At 37.8% G+C, this 14,285-nt stretch overlaps 2 long non-coding RNA genes across 3 annotated transcripts in view; one reads left to right on the top strand and one right to left on the bottom strand.

Annotated features, from left to right (window-relative positions):
• LOC106732645 (uncharacterized) overlaps window positions 1-3,310 on the bottom strand; it is a 34,364-nt gene extending 31,054 nt beyond the window's left edge. Inside the window, exons 1-2 of the long non-coding RNA XR_001368907.4 lie at window positions 3,102-3,310; window positions 1,472-1,541 (exon numbers count right to left, since the gene is read on the bottom strand). This is a non-coding gene — a long non-coding RNA (uncharacterized LOC106732645). The remainder of the gene's footprint in view (window positions 1-1,471; window positions 1,542-3,101) is intronic.
• The window catches only part of LOC149524171 (uncharacterized), a 120,023-nt gene that overhangs the window by 47,918 nt on the left and 57,820 nt on the right, over window positions 1-14,285 (top strand). The window lies entirely within an intron of this gene.

Below are 14,285 nucleotides of genomic sequence, written 5' to 3'. Positions count from 1 at the left end.
TTACAAATATGATCTGCCTTTCATGTAGAGATCTCTAAGTACTTACGAATTTTAATTTTCACACAATACTGTGAGATAATGTTGTTATCCCATTTTACAGTTGGGTAAAATAGAGACATAGAGAGGTGAAATGACTTATCCAAAGTCACACGGCAATTAAGAGGCATTGCCAACAATAGAATTCAGCATTTCTGATTCCCAGTCCTGTGCATTAGCTGCAAGGGCCCAGATTCTTAAAGTCTGTAAAAATACCCCCTCGTACTTAACATAATGCATTACGTACAATGAGTATTCCAATGAAGTCATTGGGACTGTACATACTGAATAAGATTAAACATGTGTTATAAGTCTTTGCAAGACTGAGACCTAGACCAGGTACCTTTCCATAGTCCTGTGTTACAAAAAAACAAATGGTATATTATACAAATGGTATATTGCAAAATTAAGAAATTCTACAAATATAACAGGCAAGAAACATTGTTTTTAAGTCTCTTCATAAACATAATTGCATCTGGGGCTATATTCTGCTGCTCATACTCAAGTGAGTAATTACATTAACTTCAATGGGATTCCTCACATGAGTAAAGCAAATGGATTTAGACACACAAACAAGTCAGCTATTAAAGAAACAATGCTTTCAAAAGGATTGATCCTGCAAACTCTTCTCTAATTGGACATAGTGCTTATTATCCTGAATGTATTCACAGTGTGACAGTATAACAGAGGTGTATAAGTCCCATACAGCCTTTAGAGCTAGCAGGCTTCCCTGCAGAGTGAGTGGGGAGCTCACCCTTATATGAACTGCACTAGTTCCTCTAATCCCATAAAAAGCTCCCCAGCACAAGAAGGCTATTTTATCTGTATGTGCTGAGGCTGAGGGCAAGTGGGTGGAATGGTTATACAGTGGGGCTTTCAGTAGTAGAGGGGCACCATTCTAACCAGTAGAATGAATCAGCGGACACACAGTTGTTGTGTGGCACTCCTGAGTCCTGCCTGAAAATAGTGTATGTTGAGGGATTGGGGATGAATTCTATTCCTTAGCCTCAGTAAGGGTGCTTTCTGGGGGGGGGGGGGGGGAGAGAAATTTCACCCACAAAAAATATACTATTACAGATGATAGTGCTATATTATCACCCCCACCCACTGACAAGTTAGTGAAGGGAATATAAAACATACCTCCTTCAGGAATCCCTTGGGAGTTGTATAAAATAGATTCCTAACTCACAGTTAATACTTACTTACCTCACTTGAGTGCTAAGAGTCTCAATTAGTTTTTGTTTCCACAGACTTTTGAAAACATGAAGTGCTCATGTAAGTGCAAAATGCAAAAATCTTTTATTGTCATCTCATTATAATCTTTTTGCTTTGGAACCAATGAGGGTAAAATTACTGCCACAAACATTGCATTGCATGGTGTTTATGCTACAGCATTTTTCAATGTGATCTTTGTCTTATTATCAGAAGTAGTTACCTTTTAGTTCACTTCCTCCCACTGCATGCAGTCCATTTCTGTGGGGGTGTGCTAGCAATCTAGGAAGCAGCTGTAGGATGAAATTTGATTGTCGGAGGTGTGGGTAGAGTTTCAAGTGGTTGTAGACAAGTGCAGGTGGACAACACCTAAAAAATGTCATTATCAAGCATTTGCCTTATTTATAAGTGGTACAAGAGAACTTATTATAGGGCCCAGTACTTCAAATTTTACTCCCACAAAATGGGACTACTACTGAGAAATAAGGACTACTCACAGAAATAAGGATTTCATAATTAAGTGCATAGTTGAATAGATTTTGAGAAAATGAATTGTGCTCTTGTGAGTAATTCATTTCTGAATACTGTGAGGAAGAATTTTATTTTCAATAAAAATGATGCAAATGAAATTATAGACTTATTTATATCAATAGTATGGAAAATAAAAATATTTATATGTTGATCTTAGTTTCAGCTACTACAGCTTCACTCTTTTCCCACCTAATATGTACTGTATATGTAAAATTAAATTGTGTATGTGTGTACGTAGTCTATACTCTTTATAGTGATTTTATTGGAGATTATGTGCAGCTTAAAGCTGAGCTTTTCAGCAGCAGAGTTGGCTCTCTCTCAAAAATAATAGGAAGCTGAATTGCCATTTTTGCTTTCATTGCCCTGTGTGATATAGTATACAATTTAGGACGTTGACATCTAAAAATAGAGCTGGGCTCCTTGCCCAAGAGAGCCAGAAAGTAGTACCCCTGTTAAAATGCCTTTCTTAAATACAAGGTAGAAGTAAACATTCAAGCAGAGCTCTTTGTACATAGATATTTTCTAGTAGATCCTAATAGATTTTTATCTCACAATGTCAAAAAAGTGAAAATGTGTATAGATTCTTGTTTCTCATATTATTGTGAGTTTTGTGTCTATGATTTTAGTTAGGTTCAGTATTTATTTAAAAGTCTGTGAAAGTTAATTTAAAAGATATCGTTGATGGAATATTCCAAAAAATAAATACTTTAGTTTTATGCCAAAAACTGGGAAAGCAAATATGTCTAAATTTAGAGCTTTGGAATTCAGAGCTTTTTTGTCAGCTAAATAAAATTTTTCAGAAGCTCTAGAATTGAGAGCACTATAGTAACAGCTCTACAAACTGATTCTTCATTACAGTTACCCGTTGAGAGTGTCGCTGAAGACATTTCCTCTGGGAACACAGAGACTAAAAATCAATTCTGATAACATTAGAACAAATTTGAAGAGCAAAAAGCCTTAGAAAGCATGTGATGAATAAATGGGGAGATCTTTACTCCCTGTGTAATTTTTTATTTAACTGAAATACTAGTATTTTACTTCCCAAGTTGGATTATCTACCAGCTTTTTATTTTTCTTCCGAAAGCTTTTGTAAAACTCATGCTGAAATGATTCACTGTAGAGACAGGGATGATATCCAGGTATTTAAATTCCTGAATAAATGGAGTGTTTACAAAATCGACAGATAGGAAATGTGAAAAACTCAGGAATTAAAATATTAATAAAATCATATTAATCATTTTATGATGTTATAACCCCCTGTGATTTACACTCTTCCCCATGCAACTGCCCATTGCTGAGATACAGTAGAATGGATTACCTACCTTCTGGACAAATGTCTGAAGGTTATGAAAATAAATCGAGCACATTTAGCTGAAGTATTAGACAATCATCCTTTTATGTGCCAGAAATCTTCATATAAAATGTGTATTTATAATCTTTAAGAAGAAAAGTTTATTTTAGGCACCTTCACCATGAAGGTCAGCTGACGTTTATACTATGCACAGAATTTATCCTGTGGCTTAGGGTGTCAGCCATAATTCTAGGCTGATAGTTTGTAAAGGGAAGATTCCATTTTGTACTGTTTATAAAATGTGATTCTGCAGATTCATGCTCCAAGACTAACAAAGTCTATCCAAGTATAGTCAAGCGCTTCAGTTTAACTTACTGCATTCATTAAACTAGGCTTAGATTGTCCTAATTATATGTTATCAACAATTAAGAAATGTATCACATGCTGCAGACTGGCTAAAACATTCTGTGTTCTTGGATGAATGCCAGCAGAGGTGTCAAGTTCCATACTACCTTGTCATCAGCTGCAGCTCTCATTTTGCAGTACAGGCAGCAGCTGTGCTAGACAAAATAATCTAAATTCTCACATGTACTTTTCCTTTAGGAAACAGCTCACACTGAATTGCATATCTGGTGGTGAACAGTGCTACACCTGAGTGAGCTTGTGCTGAAAACGTTTTTTATGCAAATAAAATGTTAACTCATAATCTTTCATGACTTTCAGATGTACTTTTTCATCTTATGAGAATAAGCTTGATGTTCATGCTAAAGGGATTACTAACTAGACTTATGAACAGTAAAGCACTGCATGTGCATTTTACAATGATTTGCTATACCTCAGATTACAAACTTTTTTCTTATACGGTTTCTGTTTTAAAAACATGAAGTACTTTTACTGTGCTAAAACAAGCCCTCTGCCCCTAAGAGTATGTAAACTGAAGGATCAATCAGTTGGGCAAAAAGAAAAAGGCAAGTGTTTAAGCACTTATTTTATTAGTTGCATGTTTTTTCTTTGCTTGAACTTTTCAATTTTGTTGACACTTATTTGAAAGGAGAACTAGAGTTCATAATCTCCTGGAAGTATGTTTTAATTAATTAAGGACTTGAAAGAGGTGTGGGTGGAGATATATTGGTCTGGGTCAGGGACATGTTTTTGGCTAAGAGGGGCCATAAAGCTTAGAACTAGTACATGTAATACATATAACTGACATGGTAATTGTGGACTATAGGCTCAATCAACCCTCGCTACAGTTAATAGGAAAATTGCCATCAACTTCAAAGGCAGAACAGTTGAGCCCTTTATCCTTATGTGACGGAAATCCACATGTGACTCTGAACTCAGATAATCAGAGTATACCAACAGGGTAATGGCAACATACTACATCCTCTACCTGTTAGGCGGGATCTGATGGTTATGTCTGTCTCACTAGCATGGCTTTCCAGAACCACATTCCTTCATGTCAGGAGTTAACTAGCATCTAGTCTTTTATGAAAGAGATAGATTTGTGTGTGCAGTATTGCTACAAAATGCTGGGACTCAACAAACAAACTAAGAGCTCTCACCTGGGATTGCACCCTGCCTCATCTCAGCATACAGTTATCATTCTTTGTGACATAGCTATTAGTGTAGTTAAATAGAAGTGTCAAGGGGCATCTGGTATCCAGCAGTATTATGAAGCCCTACTATTATTATTGTTATTATTATTACATTTATTTAGAATTTGCATATATGCACGGCTCTACGCATAGCGGCTATGGACATGGTCCCTATTGAGAAAAGCCTAAGGCAGAAGGAATAGATGAAGGAGAAAATACATAGGTTATGATTATAGAATGGTGTGGGTGCTATTATGCATTTTCATAGTTGTCTGTTATTCTTTTAAACCATTTTCTGCAAGAAAATTCATTAGATTCTTAGGTTGAGTGATCACAGGTCCCTGGGAACTACGCAGACTGTGGTCACACCCAGCAGCTCACCCAAACTGTTGAAGAAAGTGGCCAGTGAAGCTCTAGCCCACAAAGAGCCCCACTCACAAAACGAATTGGCAGGGATGCACTGCTTAAATCAGAAAGAAGCAGAGGAGGTTGTGAATCTCAGGATGGCTGTTGCTGTAGCACCTGCCTCCTGAGCCCTGTCTTCCAGCCTCTTCCTGGTTCCTACCTTCTTTACCCCACACACCAGCATCTGTTTCTAATTCCTGCTTTACTCCTGGATACCACTTCTACACCCTATCCTTGAGGTGTGAACTTGGTTCTGACCTTGGGCTTGGCACCTGACTTTGGCTCTGACCTTTGTCTCAACTCGAAACTCAGACCCTGGCTCTAATTCCAGACTCCTGACTCAAACCATTAGACTTGACTATCCATGCCCCAGTCCCTATAATTATTTTAAAAGAGAAAGATGAGTTTTGAGGAGTGATTGGAAGGAAGGGGGGATGCTCACATGGCATGTAGGTTCAAGAGAACATTTCAGACCTATAGGGCAGAAACATAGAGACACTTGTGGGAAGTGAAAGAAAGGGGGAGTGAAGATGATAGAAATGGCAGACCACTGGGTTCCATTGGGAAAGTGTTGGGTGACCAATGATGAGATGTAGACAGAGGCAGAGCTGTGAAGTGCCATGGAAGTGATTTTGTGAGGTGCTTGAAACTGATGAATGCACAACCAATGAAACATGCATATGTACCAGGAAGATGAGTTTGGAAATAATCTTTTGGATAGATCCTTAGGAACTGCAGTAGATGTTAGAAGGCCAAAGAGAAGGAGATTGCAAGACAGCAGGCAGGAAATTATCACAGCCAGGGCAAGAATTTTAACAGGAATTGTATTAAGAAGATATAGATTCTGGATTTGTTGTAAAAAGAAGAATCAGAAGGAATTAGTGCTAAGAAGTGAGAGGTGCCAGAGCTGAAGATGATGTTGCAGACCAAAGGAAGAGTAATTCAAATATATACCATGGTAAAAAAGCGAAGAGGGGAGAACACAGGAGAGGAAAATAAGGAGTTTTGGTTTTGTTATTCTGAGTTTGTGGATGGAGGGATATCCTGGAAGCACCGAGCAAGGAATAATATTCTTTGTGAATTCTGGTGATTAGACAATGACATTTAGTGGAATGTCTGCCTCTTACACTCTGTGAGATGTCCTGTAGGGAGATGATAATATATACCCATTTTTGTACCATATTTTGAGATCCTCAGATGTATTGAGTTATGTAAGTGCAAGGTATTGTTGTTAAGAAAAAGACATAGACTAATAAGATTCCAAAATAGAGGATGTAACCGTAGTGTAGAACTGTCCATGTGGTATACATAATCGACATCAACAGCATAAGCCCAATACAAGACATAAGAAAACACAAAATACTAGTGATACTTTGCACTCATACAATAATACTTTGTACATCTATAATATCTTCCATCTGAGGACCTCATAGAATTTTATAAACTTGATTAGTGAATGAACCTTTAAAATACTCAAATATTATAAGTACAGTCAGGGGGATCTGACAGACTTGTTGCGCCCATGGGCAAAGTGGTGGGGAGCAGCTCCATGCTCCTGGAAGTGGTGGGGCTTTGGATGGAAGGAGCAGGGCTGGCTGGGAGCTCTGGATCCTTGCTTCCCCCTCCCCCGCTTTGACAGGCTTGCATAAAGTAAGGCTACGTCTAGACTGGCATGATTTTCTGCAAATGCTTTTAACGGAAAAGTTTTTCCGTTAAAAGCATTTGTGGAAAAGAGCATCTAGATTGGCACAGACGCTTTTCCACAAAAGCGCTTTTTGTGGAAAAGCATCCGTGCCAATCTAGACGTGGTTTTGCGTAAGAAAGCCCCGATCGCCATTTTCACGATCGGGGCTTTTTTGCGCAAAACAATACCGCGTTGTCTACACTGGCCCTCTTGCGCAAAAGCATTTTCAAAAGAGGGCTTTTGCCTGAATGGGAGCAGCATAGCATTTCCGCAAGAACACTGACAATCTTACATGAGATCGTCATTGTTCTTGCGGAAATTCAAGTGGCCAGTGTAGACAGCTAGCAAGTTTTTCCACAAAAGCCCCTTTACAGATGGGGAAAGTGAAATACAAGAGCTAAATACTAGCTCAGGTCACACAACTCAATTCCAAAGACCTCAGAAGTTTCCTAGCTCAGAATCCCCCCTTTTTTCCTCTCAACTAAACTGTATTGTCTCATAACAGCCTAGTGACATTGTTAAGAATTATTATAATATATATTTTGAAGAATGGAAAACTAAGGTTCAGTGAGAGCAAGAGCCTTCTCAGAGTAATGCAATGAGTCTGTAATGACCATGTAGCAAAGGGGTGGGCAATAAGCAGCCCATGGAACAGACATGGTTCTCCAGTGGGCCATCAGATGCTTCATTCACCTGCAGGTCTGAAGGGTATGATCACTCGCAACTCCCGCTGGCCATGGTTCACCATTCCTAGCCAATGGGAGCTATAAGAACAGGAGCTGTGAGCAGCCGTACCTGTGAACACACAGGTGAATGAAGCATCAGGTGGCCCTCCAATGGCTAACCGTAGCAAACCACATCCAGCCTGTGTGTTGCTTATTGCCCATCCTTGATGTAGCATGTGTCCAATTTATTAGAACAGAATTGGGATACACAGAAACAGGGAAGAATACATCACATATCTTCTAAATAAAGGAATACTGTGTCAAAATGGAGTAATATCAAGCACTGTGAAAGAAAAATGTAACTGACTATATCAAGACAAGGTGGGTGAGGTAATATCTTTTAATGAACAACTTTTGTTGGTAGAAGAGAAGAGCTTTCAAGATACAAAAAGCTTTTCAAGTATGTGACTGAATACACACACATGGGAGAGGACATATATGAAGTCTGTCACATGCCCCAATTGAAGCAATTGTAGTATCTGATAAGGTTCCCTCACAGACTATGTTTGACATTGTTACAGTAGTCAGCCTACTGTCCCCATTTAGCTCCTCGATGAGCTGTGAATATTTCAATGATGATGCATACTCAGCTCTCTGGTGTTTCATCTATGTTTCATCATGCTGGGAGAAATTAGTCTTTGAACATTTCTCAGTAATGTTGTGAAGAACATAGGGAAATTTCCCTATGACTTTTATAATGACAGATACAGGGCCTCCTCTTTCCTCAGAGCGGTTTTGCACGTATCTCCTGCAAGCATCCACAATCAACTTAATATTTCCTAAGGCTGCTTTTGTGACTTTAAAATTAGTAGAGATTTTAAATTCAAAATAGAGGCTCTGCAGGGGCTGCTATACAGCAGTTAGAGCTTTTAGAGCGAGGAGGAGACATTATGACTTTTGTATTTCAAGGGGCCTTATTCATTTTTCACACTGGTCTCAAATTGTTTGCTGTGATCTGAAAAGAGTTCATGCCATGGTTACCGGGCTTCTGGCACACCTGCTCCCTTTTAGGTGTTGCTAAGTGTACCACCTCAGGAGCTAGGCCTTTTCCCTTTCCCTTTCTGGAACGGAATTTGACCATTGCCTCTCCTCCCCCAATCTGAACCTGAGATCAACAGGCTTCTATACCAACCCACTGTACAGGTCTGGTTAAGAGCGAGTGACCTGTGCTAAAGAGTGGTGAACAGCCTTCTTTAAACAAGTAAGTTTATTAGCAAATGGAACAGAGCATTAGAGGCTATTATTTCAAAACAAAAGATTATTATTTCAAACAACGAACAGCCCACATACATATTTAGTCTCATCTAATCTTAGGCTTTATTAGAAGCTAAATTATATGGCTTCCCTGTTGGGTTACAGAAAATGAACAAACCCAACTTGCATTCATATATAAAACTATATGGCTCCTGGAACAGAGTTTGGTTTCAGTTTTCCTTCTAAAGAGTGTGTTCCCAGTCTGCTTCCCCACTCTCAGAAAAATTGGTGCTTCTCTAAGTCCCACCCTGCCTGTGTACACCTAAGTCCAATTTTCCCATTGCTCACTGCAGTTTCATTACAAGGCCTAAGGGCAAAGTTTTCCTTTTGCCAGAGGGAGGTTTTCACCAGCTGGCCTTCTAAAAGAATACTCCATGATGGTTGCTCCATTGTTTGACAGGTTGATCCATTCAACCTCACTGTCTTACAATTATAGGCCTTGTCGCTGTGGGGGAGTGTGATGCAATTGTACCTCATATATATGCATAAAACTCATAATGGAGTACATTATTGTGCATCCACTCTTTGGAGTACATTATTGTGCATCATAACCCACTCTTTAGATGGGAAGAGGATGTATTGCACAAAGACTGCAGAAATTTAAGAGGAAATTTACGCTTAATAAAGCCACATTCCTTATTGCAATAAGATGCAGTGACTTATCTGCCCTATAACTCTCACTCTCCTAGCAGCTCTTGGGTGAGGATATAACTATGTTTTCTGCTTAAGTGGTCCACAGAAAACACAGGTTATGTAAGACCATATGCCCAACTCCTACTGGGTGTCTAACTTGCCATTGTGAGAAGAATTACTTGCTGCCATAGAGTTTAATGTAATTTATCAAATGGGTTAAAAGAAGATGCCTGTTCTTTTGGCAAAGAATAAGGAGCAATCCTGTACTCATATGGGAATGGAGTTGGTTTCCTAATACCGTGGTCTGTCTATCCTCACCTAGTCTAATTAATATTGTATATGCTGCAGGTAAAATTGTGAGGAAGAGGAGGAGACTTTACCTGGGTATATCTAAGATTGTGTGTGTGTGCGGGGTGAAGGGGGTGGGGGCGGTGAGACTCATAGGTGTCTGGAACTGGCAGGAAGGGAAGATCCGAACCATTTTTCCCAGGCCAGAGATCTATGGGGATAGATTCTTCACATGATCTGTCAGATATCTATCCAGTTGCATGGAGTAAGTACTCCCAATGCACATTTCCCAGCCTCTCTCTCCAAAGTAATGATAGCACAATGTTTCTTGGCAATTTATTCCATTACCCCACTGGTGTTCCAAATATCATTAATTTACATGTACAGTCATTTACACTTATCTCTTAGGAGTAAATTACACAGCCTCTACTCTTTCCTCTTACAGCTGAACAAGCATTTCCTGTTTGTGTATGTTAGCACTGGCCTGCCAATGAGTAGGGTGGGAGGCTGGGGGTGGACGGAAGGGAGAAACTGGCCCGGGGCCCAGGATTCAAAAGGGACCAGAGTTCTCATCTGCCGCTATTGCTATTGCTATTACTATTGCAGCAGCCAGAGCCCCAGTTCCTTTAAATCACTGCAAGAGCCACAAGCAGTACACTCCGGGAAGTGATAAGGACCACCTATGGGTCCCTCTGTAGATCGGGCATATACACTATATAGTTGTAGTGGCTGCCAATAGTCACTATGTTTCACTTACTGTGCTATTGTGGCTCTTAAGATGGTAAGTATTTATACTGAATTTGAGAATTTGAGTTGGAGTGTAAAACCAAGTATCAGGACATTAATCTGAATGTTGCTTTTGAGACTTAGGAAACCCCGCTTAGACCATCAGCTGGCTGGTGTTGCAGGAGTACAGTTAAACTTCCTACTTTCAGGCCAGTACAGAAATTCCTGTACTGTTAAAAGACCAATATTTTTTCTGTGGAGCAGATGCCACTTCCCACATTCAGTGCACAAGTAACAGTCTTTTTACAAAAAGAATTTATTAGGGCACACTGTGTACATGTTTTTCTAGAAGTGCTGGTGTGAGGTTTGTGGACTCACATAGTTACAGAACAGCTAGCTACACCATACTCCTCCTCTAGTCCATATCAACCATTCCCCAGCTCAGCCTCGCTACTGTGGAAAGAAGAGCAAGCAGGGGTTTAGAGTTCCCATGAACAAGCTCTTCATTATCTCCTATCTTGAGTCAAAAGAAAATACAATGGTTCATCTCTGTTTGGGCCTTCTCTCTCAGCACATGAGATGGGGGAACATTCCCTTCTAACACAGCACTTCAGTTGTAGTCAGTGCTGGTTTGGTTGTGTTTTGCTTTTTGTGAATTTTTGCATCTGTAGATGGCAGTCTAAAGATGGTGCATTAATCACAGCTAATTCTCATATTTTGACACAGCCCTATTTATGACCAGGCAGTTTTTGGTACAGTTTTGCAACATCAGTAATATAGGTAGATAGTTGAAAGAATCCAACATCACTGTAACACAGTGCAAAGAGTTAGTTTGTTATGTCTAGATGATTGCTAAAGTTGTATGGAATGATTTAAAGCTAAAGGTCAGCTGTGTGCAGTTTAGCAATAGGAAAGTGAAGTTGCCACTGAAAGAAAAGGCAAAATAATACATGTGCCTTTTAATTCTTGCTGTTGGAAACTTTACAGCCACCTCAAATTAAGGATTTTGCTATGCGATTGGAATTATTCTGTGAGATAAACATGGATTAATTGTGATAATGGATTCATAATGTTGAATAGCCAAAGTAAGAACACAAGAAAACAGCTTGTGGCAGTTTAAAACAGCTTGGCCAGCCAAAGTGTAGTCAACATTAAAAAATGAGAGAGAGGCTGATTGCTCTGAAAACTTTAACAAGTTTTCATTTAAAGTATTTACATACAGAATCTGTGACCAGCCAACATTTTGTTTAGATTATATAAAGTTTGTTTTGTGTAATACCTACTCCTTACTCTTTTTACTTTGAAGATATAGATGAAGGTGTGATAGAAAATTGCATTAGATAAAATCTTGCTTTAAAGTCAAGCTCAAAAAGAAGCTACTGTTTCATGTACCATTTGGCCTAAATTCTACATAGCTGACACCTGAACTAGCCAACCTTCCTGTACACTTAAATCTTAGATCATATACTGTTTGTGTTTGTGTAGGAATTGTGTGACAATTATGAGAGGAGGTTTTTTAAAAAATTATAGAAGTAAAATGAACATGTGCAACATTTTGTTGAAGGTGGCAGCTATGAAAAGAAGAGTGTGGTCAGTTCTTGGAAGACAAAACATCAGCTATGGAACTTTGTTGATATTTTGGATACTGAGTCATAGGATAGCCATTCTCTTCAGTATATCTCTTGGATGATAGTCTGGAAATGCTAGCATTTCAAATGTTAACTTATAATATTTAGAAAGTCATTATTGAAACAGTCTTATCCATTATCAGTATCAAGATACACCCTGGTCCAGATCATGATTCCCTTACTCACATTAAGTAGTTCCTTACTGTGTGAGAAGCCCCATAGAAATTAATACTTCCAGAATAAAGTATTATTGCAAATTATCGAGCTTATCAGAATCTGGCCTGTAATGATTTGTCTTCCCACTTTGGATCAGAGTTAGGAAAACCTGTAGATTTGATGATGTTCACAAAGTCTTTAGAACCTCCAGTTGTATTGTGAAAAATACTTTTTTAAAATAGTATATTTTATTGTTGTTAAAATACTTTTTAAAAATTGCAATTTAATTGTGAGTTAAAAAAGTCACAATTAATCATAGCTTTAATTATACTGTTAATAATAGAATACCAGTTTAAATTAATTATAAATATTTTTGAATGTTTTTATACCTTTTCAAATATATTAATTTCAATTACAACATAGAATACAAAGTGTACAGTGGAAATATTTGTAATGAAAAAATATATATAGTGGGTATTAATCTAGTTAATTTGTTTTGCATTAATCACTTTCATTAACAGAGATTGATAGCCCTAATTTTTTTCCAGAGAGAAATTGACACTACTGTGGTATTTTGAAGTCAAGAGATATAACTTGTAGCTTCTTACAGAGCAAATAAGCATAAGTAGAACAAAATAGTATCAGATAAAATATTGCAGAAAAGTCAAAGCTCAGAAAGAAATGACTGGTTTTGGTACCATTTGGCCTTCATTTTATAGTAGACACAGATATAGATGTATGTTCAACCCACCAAATTAACTTAAAATTTGAAACGAAACAAAAATATTATTTATGTTTTTTTTTTTACTTTCATGTGAAATATTAAGTTATTTCTTTGCGGGGAGGAGGCTTATATGAAAAATTGCATTTTGTTTTGGTAGAAAGCAAAACACATCCTCTCCTTTTTCTTTTCCTGAAATGAACCATTTTTTATTTTTTGATTATTTTGTTATTAATTATTTTGTTATTGTTGTTGAAAGGAAAATGTAAATGAAAATGAAAATTTTTAATCTTGATAGAAATGCATTTTCTGTAAAAAAAAAGTTGTGGCAAGAAATTTGGACAAGCTCTACTACCAATCAGACTACTTAGATGCTTGACATAAGTTAATTTGTATGATATAGTCCCATTGGGACAAATCCTGTTTCCAGTGAAGTCTATTACAAAACTATTCCCAATGTTGTTTGGGAACCTTAACGTGTTGTTTCAGTAACAGAAGTATTTTGCTCATTGCATGTGGGGGGCAGCAGGTTCAAAATGTCTTGCAGCATCAGTTTTGCATGTTCGTCACTGAGGCTGCATCTAGACTACAGAATTTTTTCGGGATACTGGAGGTATCCCAAAAAAACTCTGCCACATCCAGAGAATGCATCTGCTCTTCTGACATTTTTGTCGGAAGAGCAGACATGCTCTTTCGGAAGCCCTGTCTTCCTCATTCTAGTGTAGATGGGCCAAATTCCAGAAAAGCCTCTTCTGACAAAACTATCGGAAAAAGGTATGCAAATTGCGGAGTGCAATTTGTGTACCTTTTTCTGATAAAACATTGTTGTCTAGACATAGCCAGGGGAACATTTCTAAATCTCATCTGTACTAATTGTAGTAGTAGTTGTACTACTCCAGCTGTAGTGTACTTATTAGAGTTAGGTTACTCAGCACTCTGAATGTTTTTGTTGTTATGGTTTAGTAGGATTGAATATTTATGTACGATTAATTTTATTCTTCTAAGTTGTTTTAATAATGCTTATCTATGTTGGTAAACATTGTTGTAAAACAACTGAGATGATTTGTCAACAAATCTCTTGATCAGAAATACAGATTTTAGAAGATTCCAAAATAAATGGTTAAATGTATATTCATTTTAATTACTAAAAATTAAAAATTACATCTTAATGTAAACACTACTTTGGTGTACTGCCAAGTCAAACAAAATTGAATGAGGCATATTAAAAATGAACATATTTTTATTGTTATTGGTTATGTGGCCACCTTTCTCACTCTAAATATCAGTTAGCAAAGTGTGCTTTCAGTAGTGGAAATCTCATTATCACTTTTAATACTGATTTAGTAGCATATTTAAGGTTCCAAAAGCAAATGAATCTGGTTTCTTTCTATTCAGATTTA

The sequence above is a fragment of the Pelodiscus sinensis genome, chromosome 6 (genome assembly GCF_052426305.1).
Source record: "Pelodiscus sinensis isolate ZL-2025 chromosome 6, ASM5242630v1, whole genome shotgun sequence".
NCBI lineage: Eukaryota > Metazoa > Chordata > Testudines > Trionychidae > Pelodiscus > Pelodiscus sinensis.
Note: the sequence above shows the minus strand (reverse complement) of the source record. Positions and strands in the feature narration are given on the sequence as shown.